This window comes from Leiobunum rupestre, chromosome 3 (assembly GCF_980474605.1).
Source record: "Leiobunum rupestre chromosome 3, qqLeiRupe1.1.hap1, whole genome shotgun sequence".
NCBI classification, from domain to species: domain Eukaryota; kingdom Metazoa; phylum Arthropoda; class Arachnida; order Opiliones; family Sclerosomatidae; genus Leiobunum; species Leiobunum rupestre.
The window spans coordinates 53,915,265-53,935,940 of record NC_143386.1 but is presented as its reverse complement, the minus strand read 5'-3'; the positions used below and the strand labels follow the sequence as shown (position 1 = coordinate 53,935,940).

General features: G+C 34.0%; 1 long non-coding RNA gene across 1 annotated transcript; it reads right to left on the bottom strand.

Annotated features, from left to right (window-relative positions):
* Positions 1–1,590: 1,590 nt before the first annotated feature.
* On the bottom strand, positions 1,591–19,798 carry LOC149952601 (uncharacterized). The gene is made up of 5 exons (XR_016479895.1): positions 19,733–19,798; positions 19,119–19,328; positions 13,599–13,698; positions 1,875–1,965; positions 1,591–1,748 (listed from the first exon to the last, which is right to left on the bottom strand). It is a non-coding gene; the product is annotated as an uncharacterized LOC149952601 (long non-coding RNA).
* Between the last annotated feature and the right edge of the window lie 878 nt (positions 19,799–20,676).

Below are 20,676 nucleotides of genomic sequence, written 5' to 3'. Positions count from 1 at the left end.
TATTTTTCAAAACGAAAGGATAATATTGTTGTTTTTGTCTTCCAAATCTATGCTTTCCCCTGTAGTATTTACACTCGCAAAACAATTTTTTCACTTAAAGAATACACTGTCATTATGGACTTAAGGTAGTTAAACTTATACGCCAGGCAACCCCAAAGGTTTAAGTCCACTAGTTATTGGTACTTGTGTTAACATTATTGGATCAAGACGCCCTTAATGCTATGTGACTCAGCAAATCTCTACATTAAGTATTATTTACCTTTGCAGGGATTAATAGAACGGATCACTTTAGGATATCGCGAAAAGCCCCTTTAATGAATAGTTAATCTGGCCCAAAACCTGATGGTTTATTTTCAAAATATTATCCTCTCTTAAACCAAAATGTGTTAACCCAAATAAGTATTAACCTTACAGCACCAAAACGTCCTTAATATTTTCGCGCGTAAATGTTGTGAATCTGGATTTATGAAAATTCTATATGTGTCGGTCGATAAACGTTTTGGATAAACATTTTGGCCATTTATAACGTTATTTACCATCAAATATGAGCGACAAAGGTTTTCTAACTAATTTTAAAGCCTAATTGGATTTTAGTTCTTCTTAAAAATTTAGCTAGGTTTTCAAATTAATTAAGAAACGTATGCAGAAGAAATTCACTAAAGGCTAATACCCAAGGCACCACCTTAGGCCTAAGTCATCAAGCGACTTTTCACGTTATTTCCCATCATATATGAGCGGCAGAAGTTTTGTAACGAGTTTTAAAGCCTAGTTGAATTAAGCCTTTCTATAAAGTCATTACGTTTGCCAAACTTGTTTTAATGTATCACTTTCTTCACGAGATACGTAGGAGTTCAGTTCAGTTTTGAAGGCTAGATCTTTATAAAAAGGGCGACTCGTCGAATTTTAATTGGCTATCATAGTGAAACGTCACGAGTGATGCGCCCAATACATCTAAACAAGAAGTTCAATGTTACTTTTTAGAAAGGCCTATTTTAGTGCTTCTTAAAAATTCAGCTAGGTTTTAAAATTAATTAAAAAACGTATGTAGAAGAAATTCACTAACAATGTAAATTTATTCAATACTCGAACGGCCAAATTTTAAATTAGGCGTGAGGACTATAAGAGTTTATTATTGGAGATGTTTAAAAGAAAAATCCAATAAATACTTGTTAACAAGCAATAAAATATTTTTTATAGTTCAATATTGTAGCAATTTCTTGAAAAATGGCGACGACGCGAGCATATAAGGAGTAGCGACGTTTAAACCAATAGCTACATCTGTGCCACTTTTCAGAAATGTATTCAAACTATTTGCTTTTATAAATTTTATTTTTATAGCGTAATTCCCGCGGAGGAGGCCAAGAGTTTTGTGAATAACTGAATAACCATTGGACATTGAAACATGGATTTCTTGAATATTTTCACAGGTGGATATAACCTTCCGGTAATTTTTTTACCCATAAAAATAGTAAGGGGCTCAAGTAACATTTCATTCAGTATATTAGGCAGTTTTTATCATTGGGTATCAGGTCAAAAGGGAGATGTGGTCCCCTTTCTCTCTAAATGATAGCTAAAATAATAAAGAAATACTTCTATCTGAAGAATTGAAATATTTTTTATTATTATAAGGTGTAATACAAAAAATAATTTGACTGATGTTGTGAATGATTCAACAAAAGATCCACTTGACAGTTCTGTGTCGATAATAATTCGCCGTCTTTCCAAATACGGCCCTTGATCCTGAGGATCTATAATAAGATTATTTTACAATACAATTGATCCCAAAGTGATATTTTAAATATATCAAACGAAAAGATCGTTCTTTCTTATTTTCATTTATTATTAAATAAAAATGATGATAACGCAATTCTTACCTCGTACCAGAATCTAAGGGACGCCCTTCAATTCGGGTCTTGATCACTCCCATTTGTAGCTCATTAAAGGGAATACAATCTCCAGCGCGATCTGTATCATGGAATACCCCCACAATTATTGGGATTACCTGACCAGTACACCACTAAGTAGCGCCGAAACCTCTAAGGCCATAGGAGGGAGTGGCCAACGGCGAAACCATTGGAGGGCGACAAAAATAACAGAGGTTATATTCCCTTTAAACGCGGTTTCAGGTAAATGTTTGATTGGTAGTGCCAAAAATACTTTTTTATATAATCAATTCATAGTATTGGGTCACTCATGATTCATTATTTTCAGCGGGACATCTGTATCGATATTGTTGATACCTTGATCATCACATTAGCTCAAAGAAACTCCGACGCCATTTTTTCTTTGTCATTGACTCCAAACGCGTTAACGAGAGCTTTTGAGCTCTCGTCCAGCTCTCGTTAAATAACCAAACTTTTGGTCTCGTTAAAATGTCTCTGGAAAAAGTATCGTTTAATAACAAGACACGGCCCCTTTTTCATTATTTAATGAGACTTTTTCGTCTCTGGAACGGGCCCTAAGTTAAGAGCTTTCATGAAAGGGAAAAACCACAGAAATTTATCTAACTTTACTATTTTTTATACATTGGACAGAGTTAGTAAAATTTAAATCCGCAATTTCTTTTCAAGTTTATACCACTGTGGCCAAAACCCGTTTCCGCATTAAGGGTTTTTCAGCAGGGTGTGCAAACTATTACACTGAAATGGTGTTCCTTAAAAAATATTAATATTTTCGATCTCTTAAAACGGTTCTATACTATTGGACCGAATCCCGTTTGACCGAATCCCATTGAACAGAAAAGTATTTTCGTTTATAGCCCATCATGATGGGATTCAGTTGAATGGGAAATTTAAATCTGGTTCGTTTTCACTTCGGGTACGTTAGTTCAGGTTGGGTTAGGTTATGTTAGGTTAGGTTAGGTTAGTTCATGGTGGGTTGGGTTGGGTTAGGTTGGGCTAGGTTGGGTTAGGTTGGGTTAGGTTAGTTCAGGTTGGGCTAGGTTATATAAGGTTAGGTTGGGTTAGGTAAGGTATGATAGGCAACTATTTCACGTCGGGTTAAGAAGGTTATTTTCCAAAATTAAACCCGGAAAATATCAAATGTCAAGGGAAAAAGGTCTAAAAATACACGTCGGTACGAAATAATAAATATTTAAGACATAGTTTAGTCCAAATTAGATATACCATCGTCACGTAACCTACGATATATAAATATGTATAACTAACGGTATATTGAATGAAAACCGCGCAAAGTAATTTTTAATGGTATAGACTTTGTTTGGCTATAAAACGCGACGGCCAGCCATGAATTAAGGCAGTTGACTAGTAGGAGTTCATTTCCTATGCCCTTTGTTTAGGCAAATATACAACCTCGGTCATCATATTTAAGTGCAGTTATTTGGAATTTAATTCATAATGTTCATCGGAATTGATTTTAAATAAGGAATGGTGTGATAAATAAATATCGAAATATCATTGAAATATTATATTCTACTTATAATATCGATTGCTTTTGAAAACTAGTCCCGTAATGTAAGCTAACTTAGGTATGAAATATAATTATAATCTTTTAATAATTGAAAAATAACAATTAATGAACGAAGAATAGCGTCGAGAGTCATTTCGACACCGGAGAAATTTTAACTCCCAAAATTTACCAGCCCGTTATTTTGGACAACACGAATTTAGTTCACTTTCCAATGGCTTATCTATCGAAAGGCTTTTCTAGCAGACTTATGTATTTTTTAACTCCGGACGGCGAGACCACAGCCCTTTTCTCATTAAACAAGGTAGACCCAATGGAATAGATCGGAGTAAGATCTTTCGCAGTGTCATTGTACCTAAAGAGTTAAGCTGATAACATTATCACCCCTTAAGTTTCGGGGGGCTAAATGCCTTGGCGCCCAAGTGGAAGTGCACTTGTGGGCACGTCTGATCATCAACTTCCATCTAATAACTCCGAATATGTAACAGATGTCATTATTACCACAGAAAAAGGAATTTTTGAACCTTCAGTGTATTTCTTTTTCATTTCATTATGAATAATCTTTAAAACTTTGAGATCGGAATTGAAAAATAATAACAGACGCGTATTTCCAATTTTTTTCTAAAACACTAAGCAAAACGGGGTTTTGTTTAGAACCAACGGTTTTTTTTTCGTGACCTCGTAGCTTTAAGTCGTTTAAAGCTAAACAAGTCGGCCCAGGCCGTAATATAAGTTCCACATCAGTGTATTAGAGTGGACAAACATATACACCCTTAGTAGACACAGGTAGGCAAACTAATACAAAAGCTAATGAGGCTACGTGATTTATTATCGTTTGATAAATAAATTACCATCCTAAGTTAAAGAGTGGATGCCGCCCACCATCATCTGACCCAGGTGGGCAAACTAATAAAAAATCTGTTGGGCCCATGTGATTTCCTATTGTTTGATATAAAATTCACAATCCTATGCTAAAGAGTGGCCACCGCCCACCCTCATGAAATCACCTTTTTTTCCGGTAACTCTCCCTTTAAGGGGGTTGGTCGGAGGGGGCGGAAATTAACGGCACTGCGTGCGCGTTAAAGAGTTCTATCGAATGAGACCAATTGTTTTTTTCGGTCACTCTCCCTTTAATAAGAAAGTGCCACACTTATTTATTACTTCTGACCATACACGGTTTCGATAAGAAAGTGCCAAACTTATTTATTACTTCTGACCATACACGTTTTCGATAAGAAAGTGCCACACTTTTTATTACTTCTGACCATACACGGTTTCGATAAGAAAGTGCCAAACTTATTTATTACTTCTGACCATACACGGTTTCGATAAGAAAGTGCCACACTTATTTATTACTTCTGACCATACACGGTTTCGATAAGAAAGTGCCACACTTATTTATTACTTCTGACCATCCACGGTTTTGATAAGAAAGTGCCAAACTTATTTATTACTTCTGACCATACACGGTTTCGATAAGAAAGTGACACACTTATTTATTACTTCTGACCATACACGGTTTCGATAAGAAAGTGCCACACTTATTTATTACTTCTGACCATCCACGGTTTCGATAATAAAGTGCTACGCTTATTACTTCTGACCAAACACGGTTTCGATAAGAAAGTGCCACACTTATTACTTCTGACCAAACACGGTTTCGATAAGAAAGTGCCACACTTATTATTATTATATAATATTATATGCTCTCTGCTGCAATGTCTAACGGATCTATCTCTCCGGCCTTTACGGGCACTACTAGTTAACAATCTACTTGTACCGCTATAGAAAGTGCCACACTTATTTATTACTTCTGACCATACACGGTTTAGATAAGAAAGTGCCACACTTATTTATTACTTCTGACCATACACGGTTTCGATAAGAAAGTGCCACACTTATTTATTACTTCTGACCATACACGGTTTCGATAAGAAAGTGCCACACTTATTTATTACTTCTGACCATCCACGGTTTTGATAAGAAAGTGCCAAACTTATTTATTACTTCTGACCATACACGGTTTCGATAAGAAAGTGCCACACTTATTTATTACTTCTGACCATCCACGGTTTTGATAAGAAAGTGCCAAACTTATTTATTACTTCTGACCATACACGGTTTCGATAAGAAAGTGACACACTTATTTATTACTTCTGACCATACACGGTTTCGATAAGAAAGTGCCACACTTATTTATTACTTCTGACCATCCACGGTTTCGATAATAAAGTGCTACGCTTATTACTTCTGACCAAACACGGTTTCGATAAGAAAGTGCCACACTTATTACTTCTGACCAAACACGGTTTCGATAAGAAAGTGCCACACTTATTATTATTATATAATATTATATGCTCTCTGCTGCAATGTCTAACGGATCTATCTCTCCGGCCTTTACGGGCACTACTAGTTAACAATCTACTTGTACCGCTATAGAAAGTGCCACACTTATTTATTACTTCTGACCATACACGGTTTAGATAAGAAAGTGCCACACTTATTTATTACTTCTGACCATACACGGTTTCGATAAGAAAGTGCCACACTTATTTATTACTTCTGACCATACACGGTTTCGATAAGAAAGTGCCACACTTATTTATTACTTCTGACCATCCACGGTTTTGATAAGAAAGTGCCAAACTTATTTATTACTTCTGACCAAACACGGTTTCGATAAGAAAGTGCCACACTTATTACTTCTGACCAAACACGGTTTCGATAAGAAAGTGCCACACTTATTATTATTATATAATATTATATGCTCTCTGCTGCAATGTCTAACGGATCTATCTCTCCTGCCTTTACGGGCACTACTAGTTAACAATCTACTTGTACCGCTATAGAAATTGCCACACTTATTTATTACTTCTGACCATACACGGTTTCGATAAGAAAGTGCCACACTTATTTATTACTTCAGACCATACACGGTTGCGATAAGAAAGTGCCACACTTATTACTTCTGACCAAACACGGTTTCGATAAGAAAGTGCCACACTTATTATCCCCAGTCCGACCCGCAGACCGCACCGTCAGCGGGGCCTCGCGATTCAGGGGCGAGGGAGAAAATTGACGGGTGAAAAAGTCTATGTGGTACGAAAAGAGAACGGAATATGGTTGTTCGCATATCCTCAGTCCGATCCGCAGACTGCACCGTCAGCGGGGCCTCGCTTTTCAGGGGCGAGGGGCGAAAAGGCCTTAGAGTTTTATTAAATAGATTATATGCTCCCTTCTGCAATGTCTAACGGATCTAGCTCTCCTGCCTTTACGGGCACTACAAGTGAACAATCTACAAAATTTCGTTCCGCCCCCAATGGAAGAAATGCGCCCCCCTATAGGGCGGGCACGAAACAAAAACTGTTCATGGGTAAAATTTCAAGCGACGATTTATTGAAGACGGCGTGATTGGTTGGTAGGCCGTGGGGCTTTAGGAGTTTACGCGGGCCGCAGGTATCTGTGTTCGAGTCTCGGTGAGGCCACTAATATAAGTTATATATATAAATTATTTTTCGCAGCTCCATCTACCGTGTCGTCGCTTTCCACAACAAACAAACAAACAACACTTAACGACATTCCGTCCATAGCAATAGTCCCACTTCGATATATATCTCGATGTGGAACTAAAAAGGCGAAAGTTTCATAAAATTTCAAGATTTTGATCGAAGAAGAGAAATTATTTTCGTTATTTTCGTAGTTAATAGGGGAAGACTTTGACTTGAGTGGCAAGAATGACGCGCTAATTTATTGCTAAAGAATTTTTAAGTTTTAATCAATCATTCCCTTACCTGTCATAAAGATTTTCTCAACCTATTTTTCTGCAGAAGTAAATAACTTGTAGATGAAAATTATATCGTTAAATAAAGTGTTTTATTAATTTAATTCTAATTGATATTTTCAGCAACGATTTAATGTAAATTTTAACATTAACGGCAAATAATTAAAACCACTACCAAAATTTTCAAAATGATTTTAAGAGTTGGAGTAGTCGCAGTGAGTTTGATTGTTTAACATAATTTTTATGCATGAAACATTATGACGAAACCCCTACAATTGGCACTTTCCATTTAAGGAATATCCGATCCTGCTTCTCATTTTTTGGTTTCATTCCGTCAAAACAGCGGACAAAATATGTCCATGTAAACGCGAGTCAGTGGGATAAAAAACTGGTTACTTAATTTATGAAAGATTGCAAAAACAACAGAATTATCACCGTGATCAAATCAGACAAGCTATTAGCACATCAAGATTATTAAAAGCACGTCAAAAATTATCGAACCATTAAAAATGGACAGTCATAATTAAATCTATAAAGAAATGAAATCGAAATGATCACAGAAAAACCAAAAAGACCGAAGAGGGAGAGGACATTAATAAAATAAGCTTTATTTATATTTGATTCCAAAATTATATTTGCAGGCAGCTTTGCAAATTGAAACGGGACAAATATTTACGGACTCCAAAAAATACATTGAAGATTCAATGAATTTAAAGTACGTCGTTTTAAAAAATATCGAAACATTTCAATTTTTAAGTAACCATAATTCCTAATTTCCTTCTAGCGCAACCTTCGTTATGTTATCCGTTGAAGATTTAACAGAATTCACAGGAGACACGGATTTTCCTAAGGTAGAAGTTTTTGTTCAATTTATTTAAAATAAATCCACGAGTCAGTCTTTAGGTATATGAAGTTTAGCTAATGCGCGCTTACGTAATAATATTCTTCAAAAGTGTAACTCAAAGGATAGACACTATTTGCTCTCTCATAATAGTGCAAAAATCCCCAGAAATAAAATTCCTGAATTTATTAACGAAACCTTATTATTGGAGTTGTTATGGTTTTATTCCTTTTTTTATAAATAACATAAAATCAGAAGCTAATTATTGTGATGTGGTTAACGTATATATCAGTTTTCCATAATGATAGGGAAATTCAAGGGTTTTTCCGTAGAAGCAAAACCCGTAACAACGCGTTATGTCATATAAATTGTAGCGTCTGAGAGAGCAAGTGATTAGGTTTATTTCAAATAACAGAAATCAGGAAATGTATTCAGTTGTCTAAGAGATTGATGAGCTTGGAATTTTGCAATGGTTTACCATTTTTAAGCCTGAGCTAATGTGTTTTTTAAAATTATACAATATTGAAATTTTGAAAAGATTGATAATTTTAAAAACCTTCTTTGTTTAACCAACATCGACAAGGGCACAAGAAAAGTGTATAATTAATTTTTCTGGTATTTTTAATCGTCGAAAAGAGCACCCAACACAATAAGATACGTAAAACCATAGAGAAAGAAGGAAGGGGAGAGATATTTAGAAAGGGGGCGACGTAAACTCGACGGTAGAGAGAAACTCGTACACTAACGCGCATCGCCATTGCGCATGAGACTGCGTTACGTCATAAAATTTGGGAATTTGAAACTTTCCCACAGTGAAGAGACAACTGTGGTTCTGCCACGTGCCTATAGGTAGTGAGTTTTTAATTAAACTGGTTTACTACAAAAAGTGCAGATATAAAAATTGCAATAGCAACACTAGTTAAGAAAGGGAATTTTAAGTTAAATCTAATTCTTCATCAGTCCTACCTCAGAGTCCATAGGTGGTCTCTTCTAACTTAACTTATCGTATATACTATTCTCCACCACACTCCCCTCTTTTCGGCTTTCCGTTGCTATGCAACGCGTTTTGACATTTTTAATGTTTAGGCTTAGTTTATCTTTTCGATATAACAGTCACCAGCCAGATTTCCCGCACGGTACTGATGAGTTCCAAATAGAACGAAACCGGTCTACCGTTGGAATTTCTGGCTATTATATTTAGTTTTTATGTAGTTTATTACTCGAAGATCTATTTGATCCGAGATTCGCTCGAAGACCTATCGGTACGAGTTATTAGTAAGTTTTTTTAATTTCTTCAAATTTGTTTAGGATTTAGATATATTATCCCTTTTAATTATGGACTAATCTACTTTTTCGCGTATTTTATCATCCTTCTCACAGTCCATAGGTGGTCTCTTCTAACCTACCTCATCCAACACGTACAAAAATCTCGAAATATATCGTATTTTACGTGGTAAAAATTGATGGCAAGTAACAATTTTATATTTATCATACCTTTCTAAATACTAAATTGTGGTTAAAACTTTTTTCATTACTGTAATACTTGAAAAATAATACACCTAAAAAAATAAAAAAACAAAAACAACAAAAACAAACAAAAGGTGCTATTCTTAAAAATAGCCTAAAGCGATTCAATTTATACCATTACAAACATAATAATGCTGATCCACGTGAGTTAAATTAACTCTAACAATTATAGCTCTAGGGCATTATTTACATTTTTCTAATTTGGTCTTTTTCTTACGAAATGGGTAAAAATTGGCACCTTTCACAACACTTGTATCGAAACTTCTACAGTCATTTCGATAGCCACGATAACAACAGTTCTTAGTCGCCACCATTTTTATTGCACTTAAATTAGAAACTAGTCCTAAAATTATAACTTATTTTTAGTTCTATATTAAATTTATTACCGATTTTACCGAACTTTAGTAAGCCTTAGCTAAAAACGCAAACGAACAGAGAAAGCTCGCTCTTGACTGTGACGTAGTTGCGCACAACGATGCGCGTTATTGTACAAGATTCAGTCGGTTACCATGGTAGCCATATAACGCGAAGAGCCGCTTCGTGAAGAGGGGAAAAACATTGAAATTCGCCTTCACCATCTCTCCCCTTCCTTCTTTCTCTATGGTAAAACATTAACATACGCAAGTTATCATTTATATAAACTGTAAGAGATAGACAGAAATGTATTTACATTCCTTTTCCGAGTATCTATTTACAACCATCTTTCGGAGGTAAATAGCAAAGACCGCGTGGGCCAGACTATTTACCCCCATCTTTCGGAGGTCAATAGTAAAGACCGCATGGGCCAGACTATTTACCCCCATCTTTCGGAGGTAAATAGCAAAGACCGCGTGGGCTAGACTATTTACCCCCATCTTTCGGAGGTGAATAGCAACGGTCACGTGGGCCAGACTATTTACACCCATCCTTCGGAGGTGAATAGCAACGGTCACGTGGGCCAGACTATTTACCCCTGAAAGTCGGAGCTAAGCAATTTCGATGGTAAATAGTTCGTTCCGCGAGGTGGTTGCTATTTAACCCCAACTTTAAGTGCTCGGGGGTAAATATCTGTAACCGCTTGTACAAAGCTAATTAACCACAACCAGAAAGAAGCCGGCTCTCCCCCCACAATGATTGAAATCACGGTTTCGGTGGTAAATAGCCTTCGCCTCGGTTATCATGCTATTTTACCCCCAAAAATTTGGGTTTCCAATTTCAGTGATAATTTGTGCAAATAATTTGGGTAGGTCTATAAAGGTCGAAACTTTTCATTATAATTGTGGTTATTACATTCGAGAGAAAAAACTTCATAATTAGTAATTATTTGGTTGTCTGTCCGGGGTATAACCTTTTAAAGAGATTGATCGATTATTCATTGTTTTTCTGTCTGTTAGATAGACAATTATTGTTTTTCTATAAAGGCCGAAATGTTATATTAATTATATTATTTTACTATACGTCTTTTCGGCACTACTTTTTTAAAGGATGTTTGCGCGTTTCTATTTTATGTGGGTGCTTTAACAATTTTTGTAACGTGAGATCAGGAGTAAATAAAATAGCTTTTGGAAATTAACCCAAATAGAAATCCAATCGCTTTACGTAGTTGTTGACAAAAATAAATGAATCGAAGTTGTTTAAAACTCCAAATAGTCGTTAGGTCTCTCTAAGTAGGGGTAATCAGAAGTAAACAAACCGAAGATATAAAAATCTACGCGTGAAACCTATTATAATTCTACGTAAAGGTGATCTACAAGCTAATAAACTGAAGTTTGGAAGATCAGACAATATGGAGGAATATAAATTTCGGAATTTGTGGAACGTTTATAAGAGTGTGCCCGTACTAAATATACGTAACACAATATTTCCACTTTATTAGACTACCTCTTTTAATGTGTTTTAAAAAAGGTGGTACAAAAAATATCACGAAATGTGATATGTCTCCGGTTTGAAGTAAGACTAATTATGTAACATTTCGCCCTTTATAGACTACCCTAATTGTCTCTTTAAATCAATATAAAACCGCGACAAGACGAACCAAAAAAAACAAGAGTAATCTAAAATTAATTGTTTTTAAACTAAATATAATATTATATCACATTTCGGCTTTTATAAACAAAACCTAGGTTGGACAGAAAAACAATAATATAATTTCACGTTGTACAAATAATATAAACTATTTACTGCTTAAAAGCCAAGCCCGACTTAGAGGGGTAAATAACATAGTACGCGCGGCCAAAATTATTTACCACTAAAACAGTCAAAACCAACATTTATTGGGTAAATTACCCTTTGACGCCTGATACTACCATTTACCCCCGACATTCTAGGCTTTTTTTAAGTCAGGGTAAAACTGTTTGGATCGCACGGTTGAAGCTATTTACCTCCGAGAATAAACTATCTTTGAAAGTTAAGGGTAATTAGCGAAGATCATGCGGACCAGACTATTTACCCCCTAAATTGCTAACCCCAGCTATTGGGGGCAAATAGCTTGGTCCTCGCGGTCGTTGCTTTTTGCCTAAACTCCAGCCTGTACTATTTACCCCGAAAATATTTTATTTGTCTCGTCGACTGGAAAAATGGAACATGATTGCAAATAATTTTAAGAAAAATATTAAGGTACAATTCATTTCGATTTGCCATTAAAAGGTTGAAGTAATAACATTATACTTTGACGTTAAGAAATATATTTTTGTAGTTCATGATATTAACACAACATCTCAAACATCGTAGTAGAATTCGTTACGTAGCAGACGACCATCTGTAGGGTTGTTGTCCAAAATTTAATGAAATTGTTAAACATATTAAATAACTTCTAAGTGAAATATTTTTTAAATTTAATTATTTAGTAGGTTTTAATAATTACATTTTTCAAAATCAGATCGAGAAAGTATTATTTATGAGTTAATTGTAAAGGTAGTTTTATTGTGAAATTGGTTTTAAATATGTCATATTATATATAATTTCATATCTTATTAATAAAGTCACGTGGTAGCAAACGTCATTCCCATAGAAATCGTTCAAACTTAATGAACTATTTGTGGTTTATATTAAAGTTCGGTTGTATATATAAATAAGCTTGTTATATTAGTAGTGAAAAGTACTTATCAAATATTGCTTAATTTAATCTATCTAAATTTTATAGCCCTTAGATTTGCTTTTAGTGCCAATTCCTGTGGGCGTGGAACCATTAGCGAAAGAATTCCAAAACACTGCTGCAATTGGTATTGGGGATGCAATAATTGTCAGTGGTCCACCGAAATCCATTTCAAGAACTTCCATCAACAATATGATCAATATGGATATGTCGGTAATTCAAAATGCAGAAAATTATTTTAAGTTCATTTTAGTTTTGACGGTATTTTAGCCTCGTGGCCCCTAGACAGATCCCTGACCCTTTGCTATTTCAAATGTAGGGTTAGTTTTCAGGTTCTTAGGCTTATTCCCCGTCAAAACCGGTTATGTAAACGGATGTTTTGCGTACTTGGCTTTTATTTTTCTGGTCCAAACAAATATGTTCAATAAGTATGAATAATCTACACATATTTGAAATATCCCCTAGAGGAAGTTTCAGCCTAATAACAAAAATATAATTCGGGGGCTTGAGCCCCCACAGAAATAAAATTGAGGAAAAATAGCAATAACGGAAAAATAGCAATCAGGGAAAAATTTATAATCTCACTGCCTTTATATGGGGCCGAATTCATATGCGTCTTTTTACAGAAGTTATTTTGAGATTGCATTAAGATGATACAACCGTAAAATGATTCGTCCAAACACAAAATCGCCGCGTCGTGTACCCTATTTTACCTAAAATACCTTCGTTAAGTATGTTGCCAAGAAGGGCTTAATTATCTAGCCATGTACACAGATATTTTTTAAAGCTATCAACTTAACTTTTATTGTCAATGTATTCATTGACGAATGATATATTAGAAATAACACTTTTAAAAATATATATATAGTAATAAAAATTTAGATCTGTACAGTTTCTGGCTTAAGTTTTAAGTATATGCATTTTTGGATGAAATAAAAAATGCCTCTTACCCCACAGAAATATTTTCCAATCGCCGCCGCTGCAACTAAATCCGTTTGGTAACATCAAATAACATTTGAAGACTTAAATTAACCTTTATAATAAGTGAATCTATAATTGTTAAATAAAATGTTAAGGAAATAATATAGTAAATAACTAGCATATAATTAACCTTGAAGCCTATAAGAAACTAAGCGTAATATCAAGGTACCAAAATTTGAACGTTTCATTTGTAGACTAAACCACATACATACCCCATGGCTTATCCTTAACACGTTAAAAGATAATTAAATCTAACTACCCTGTATTTATCAAACTTGAGTTTTTAACATTCACTTGGCAAACTTAAGGTTAGTGTAAGTTAGTATAACAAGATAAATTAAATCAAACTATGAAACTTTTAATTTTAAAAGAAGTTAACGGAGATGCGGCTGAGATATTATTCCAAATTTCCAGAAATATCAATGCGTATAGCCACCTTAAAAATGTCTTGGCTGAATTTGTAAGACACCCTCAGTTTGAGCTTTCACGGTAGGTCTGAATTACCCATCTGCGCTACAACTGCTTCCAGAATGTTAAATTTTAAAATTAAAATACTTGAAATTTTAAAATATTTTTTGCTATGTTGGGTTAAGTAATATTTTTTCAGCCAACATAATTGTCAGAAAGGACTCAAAGGTGATAAAGTGGTTAAGTGAGGCTGAGAACAGTGACCAGAAAGATGAGGAAATGTCCAGGTATAAGATACAAAAAGGATTTCCGTCCAAGTGCAGAGCTGCCGGATAAATATTCCAATGTGTGACCCCATCTTTCCTCATGGGTCTATTTATTTTATTTACCCAAATAATAGGCAACTGCAGTTACTTGACGTTTGGGTTTGTTTATGTAAATTTTTACTTGAAAATTGGGCAAATTTAAAATCTAAGAAAAGTAATTTTAGCAAAAACAATAATCCAATTGCCTGACTCATTTTTTTATTATTTTGTAGTGCCGAATTCTCGGGTAATTTCTGTTTGACCCAATGGTGGGTTATTATTTGACCAAAATTAGTTTGTTTTGACTTCTACCAATAATTGGATTGGAGCAATACGGGATAGATTTAACTCAATTTAAGAGTGAAGCCAGGGAAAATGGAAAACTTTCTCTCTAAATATGCACGGAATTCATTTCACTTTAACGTGTTAAAACCAATTTACATAGCCGTCGCTTCTTATGCTTTTTCAATTGGCAGTCTTAATTATCTTTTCAGTAATTTATTTTGTTTTTTTCACAAAAAATAATTATTCATGGTGTCATTTTGAAGAAACAACTTGTGCTATAATGCGTTTCATTTGTTTAACAAAGCGCTCCCTCCAGTTTTGAATTATGTATCGAACCCTCCCCCGTTATAATGTGAAACGAAAGCATTATTGAAAACACTTCTAAAATATTATATTTGCTTTCCTTCGTTGCCAAACCTTGGCGCGGTCATTGCATTTATTTCAATAGATTATGTCCTCAATTCTCTCTCACAAAAGGATATTGTAGATGGAATTTTTTTTAAATTATATCCTTGTTATTAAAGTTTGCGTTCTGGTTTCTGCTAGAGGTCTTCCCAAATTTTGAATTTACAAGGGCGTAAAAATATCTCAGAGAGAAAACTTTCTAATTTTTGGGTGCCATTTTAACTCTCCTGGCTTACTATGTAACCTAGGAGGGGTTTTACAATCACCGTGTATGTCTGTCTGTCACTCTGCCTGTCTGCCCGGTATGCGATCGCGTACTCATTTTCAGGCCAAAGTGTAAACACTGCATACGCAGTTTCTTGGAATTAGCGAAAAGGTTTTTCCAAAAGATCCCCTTTTTGTAATTGCATGTGGTATAATTTTCTTTTGCTAATTGTGAGTGACCGAGCGAGCGCTTAGGGTAACGTTAAACTTCTTAACATCTAAATGGCAAGGTTTCCAACAAATAATCACGGTATATGTCTAGTTAATACCTATTGGCGCCGGTTAGGATTCGAACCCGAGCAACCCGCATCACAGGCGGGCGTGCAACCATAGAACCACCGATACTTATCACGGTTCATTGAAAATTAGAAATTTAGATAAATCAGCAGCTTATATAAATTTCACTTTTTTGTAAGATCAGTTTTTTATTAAGATGAAGCTCTTATTTTAGTTAAAGTTTAATGCTTTAGTCCCATTCGGCCGAAATCCCATTCGACCGAAGGCGGTTTTTGAGGTGTCCCATTCGACCGAATTCCGCCGAAACGTGCGGTTTTTTGTGTCCCATTCGACCGAACGCTGCTATATAAATTGGCTTTTGGAATGAGCATGAATTATATTTTTATCTTCACCTAGTCATCCCATTCGACCGAAGGCGGTTTTTGAGGTGTCCCATTCGACCGAATTCCGCCGAAACGTGCGGGTTTTTTTGTGTCCCATTCGACCGAACGCTGCTATATAAATTGGCCTTTGGAATGAGCATGAATTATATTTTTATCTTCACCTAGTCAAGAAAAGTAACTGAACCAAAACTGAAATAGTAAACTTAACTAACTCTAACCTAACCTAACCTAACCATGGATCTTCGATAGTACATACCTTATAAATAAAATACCAAATCACCCCGCCAATTGGGCTATACATTTTAAGATTCTTTCTGTCGAATGGGATTTCGGTCGAATGGGAATAAACGAGTTTAATACCCGGCCAATTCAATATTTTTAACTAAAATAAAAGCTTCATCTAAATAAAAAACTGATCTTACAAAAAAGTGAAATTTAAATTAGCTTCTGATTTAACTAAATTTCTAATTTTCAATGAACCGTGATAAGTGTCGGTGGTTGAACTGCCATTTGGTTGTTAAGAAGTTTAACGTAACCGTAAGTGCTCGCTCCATCCCAAACTTCAAAGATTCGTCACATACAATCAAAATTAGCAAAAGAAAATGATACCACACCCAATTACAAAAAGAGGGCTCTTTGGGAAAACCTTTTCCCTAATTCCAAGAAACTGCGTAGGCAGTGTTTACACTTTGCCCCGAAAATGCGTACGCGGTCGTAGCCCAGACAGACTCACAGAATGACAGACACGGTGATTGTAAAACCCCTCCTAGGTTACATAATACTCTCGGAGAGTTCAAATGGCACCTACAAATTAGAAAGTTTTATCTCTTAGATAATTATATAGAAATACCAATCGCTAGTGCAAAATTATAGTTAAAATAAATAAAAACCACATATTTTAGTGCACTATAAATTTTTCTTTTAATTGTTAAAATTAAAACAACGACTCAACTAGTTTTGGCTACTGCGTATTACGCTGCCATCATCAGGAGATATGATGATCTCTGAGATTTTTTTCGCCCTTGTAAATTCAAAATTTGGGAAGACCTCTAGCAGAAACGAGAAGGCTAACTTTAATAAGAAGGAAATAATTTTAAAGAATTTCCATCTACAATATCCTTTTGCGAGAGAGAATGGAGGACATAATCTACTGATATAAATGCAATGACCGCGCCAAGGTTTGGCACAGTATTCCGGTGGAGGGTTCGATAAATAATTCAAAACTGGAGAGAGCGCTTTGTTAAACAAATGAAAACGCATTATAGCACAAGTTGCTTCTTCAAAATGACACCATTAATAATTAATTTTGGTGAAAAAACCCAAAAAAAATACTGAAAAGATAATTAAGACTACCAATTGTAAAAGTATAACAAGTGACGGCTATGTAAATTGGTTTTAACACGTTAAAATGAAAGGAATTCCGTGCATATTTAGAGATAAATTTTTCCATTTTCCCTAGCTTCACTCTTAAATTGAGTTAATTTTAACCCGTACTGCTCCAATCCAATTATTGGTAGAAGTCCAAACAACTTAATTTGGGTCAAATAATAATCCACCCTTGGGTCAAACAGAAATAACCCGAGAATTCGGCACTACAAAATAATAAAAAAATGAGTCATACAATAACTCAGGCAATTGGATTATTGTTTTTGCTAAATTTACTTTTCTTAGATTTCAAATTGGCCCAATTTTCAAGTAAAAATTTACATAAACCAACCCAAACGTCAAGTAACTGCAGTTGCCTATTTATTTGGGTAAATAAAATAAATAGACCCATGAGGAAAGAGGAGGTCACACATTGGAATATTTATCTGGCAGCTCGGCACTTAGACGGACATCCTTTTTGTATCTTATACCTGGACATTTCGTCATCTTTCTGGTCACTGTTCTAAGCCTCACTTAATCACTTTATCACCTTTGCGTGACTTCTGAGAATTATATATATATTTTTATCTTTTATTTTCTTAAGCGAATTTACTTCTTCCGTGAAATGGTTAATTTTTGGAGGAACCTTTTAATTAAATACGTCGTGTCTTGAAGCTTTTGCGGTTTGATTGTAACCATGTCAAAAGTTCGATATTTATTTTACTGGTTTGTTATCTACTTAAAATGTGTGATAATACATGTACTTGTATTAATGGGGTGGAATTTGGTTTACTTTTATGGATATATGAGCTGTCGTTTAGTCTTTTTTGTGCTTTTAAGTAAGAAATTATACAGGTCAAATCTCGTTTTAGCTCATTCAGCAAAGATAAGTGGGTTAAAGGGTAGAACCCCTTGGTGGTCCACATAGTTAGTTTTTTGTCTATCAGTATTTACTTTTGAACTGTTATGGTAATATGAGATTTTTGTGTGCGTTATAAGCCGGAAATTGCTAACGGTAAGGTGTATTTTTTTCTATTACAATTTTTATTAACGTTGGTATTTTTATTGATTCCTAAGTTCTTGAAGTTACCTTTTACTTTGTTGGGTTATAATTATGTATTTTTTATTGGTTTTATTTCGTTTATCGAATGTGTTTTTATTAGTGCTTTCATTAAGTGTTTGTTTCCGCTTTAACTTATGTTTTCCGCATATGTTAAATTGTGTAAGACCTATAAAACCAAGGGTTGGTTTTGGTCTTTAAAATAGTTTCACGCACGTTTAAATTTTAAGTTTCATGAGCATTCTAATAATTATTTATTTGGTATTTCTATTTCTTAATTTAATAACGATCTTGGTCAAAATTTGAATTTTGGTCTACTGATTTTTGAAATTTGTTTAAGGCAATAACATTTGTAATATTTATTTTATTTATAATAGAAAATATGCTACCGGTTGGGTTAGCACCGGTATTATTTTTTTAGGTGGATGCTATGAACATGGTGAAAAATTGTTTGATGCCGAGTCCATTAGTTAATACGCCCAAGGGCAAACACTTCCGAGGATAGGTATATTTTGGCGAGCTTGCCAACTTGTTATGAACACAAATGTTAAAGCTGAACTAATAAATTCAATTAGTATTTCATTATAATACTTTTATTGTTTAAAATATGCTAAAATAACGCAGCTCACTAGTTAAGAGTAAATGACGAATTCTATTGGTCTGTTCCTTTAAGAGCATTCACCCTCATAAAGTTGTTAGTTAGTATTGAGTAAATTAGTCATGATTTTTGTTAAGCGGTCGTCATTAATTTCTTTGTAATAAAATTGAAGGTGGTACCTGGTCTTTTTCTACTGGCATTATTTGTTTTCTGGTTGAATTCAGTAAATAAGAGAACTTTCAGTATTGCTAAATTGAAGAGAATGTCAGCCATAGATTCAGTGGTCTCTGCGGCGTCTCTTTATTTAAAAGGAGGTTTGGCAAATCTTTTGCCGCTCATCAGACAGCGTGAGTATTTCTGTGATTTTGTTATTCCGTTTCGAAAAGTAGCTAAAATAAGTAGCTTAATAAAATATGATAAAGTAATACAGTAAATGTTTATGAGTCATTAAAAGATCTATTAAAAATATTATTTTCAAAAGCGTCAACATTTTTATCTGTGAAGGTTGAATAATAATAAATAATTAATTTTTTTCTAAGAATAAAGTGATATTTGAATACTTAAGAATTTAGACCCCTTGCAAATTCACAAAATTACGATGCCATGGATACAAAAACGCGTTTGCCAATAACTTTACACCATAAGTTAATTTAGTTTGTGCATATTATCGATCGATTTTCCATGCTTAATATTTTCATAGTAAAACATCTTTAAAACTAAAAATGCTCTGGTTTCCCAGAAAATATTAAGATTTATAACCTGACAATTGTATTTGTATAATAATAAGATTTACCTGAGAAAAAGTGTATCAGTCGTTTTTCCTTAAAAATATTTTAGTAAATATATATATATATATATAGAATAGAATATTGTTTAATGTTCGGCAAAACAGTACATTAGCGAACAGGTGTCAAAAACATCTACTTCATATAAAGTTAGAAAAAAATTAAGTATGTATATTGTATACGTTGTCATCGCGAATAGATATATATTAACTTTTCAACAAGGGCTTGTATATACATTACCCAAATAATATTCTACACATATATACACAAAAAAAATCAATATAAATATATATATATATATATATATATATATATATATATATATTTATATATATATATTTATATTGATTTTTTTTGTGTATATATGTGTATAATATTATTTGGGTAATGTATATACAAGCCCTTGTTGAAAAGTTAATATATATCTATTCGCGATGACAACGTATACAATATACATACTTAATTTTTTTCTAACTTTATATGAAGTAGATGTTTTTGACACCTGTTCGCTAATGTACTGTTTTGCCGAACATTAAACAATATTCTATTCTATATATATATATATATATTTATTTCGTGCAGAACAACATGCAGACGTATTTTTTATAGTACCACACGATTAAATTATGTCATAATTTACATTATAAATACTATACACATTTTAAAAACTATATACACACTTAATTAGGATTAAAATACATCAATAATCTTGTTTGGTATTAGTATTTCATATAAGCAATAGATAAATTTTGTCCTAATTGGCTTACAAAAGTCAATATATTCTGCTAGACGATTACAGTTTACCTGCTTTCTTCCAAGACATGTTTTATCTCTCGTTCTTGGACAGAACAAATCTTTACTACGTACGTTTTTTTGTGGAATTTTAATATTTACGTTCAATAGCAAAACAGAGCAATCAATTTAGTTATTTATTATTCTATTAATTAAAAGC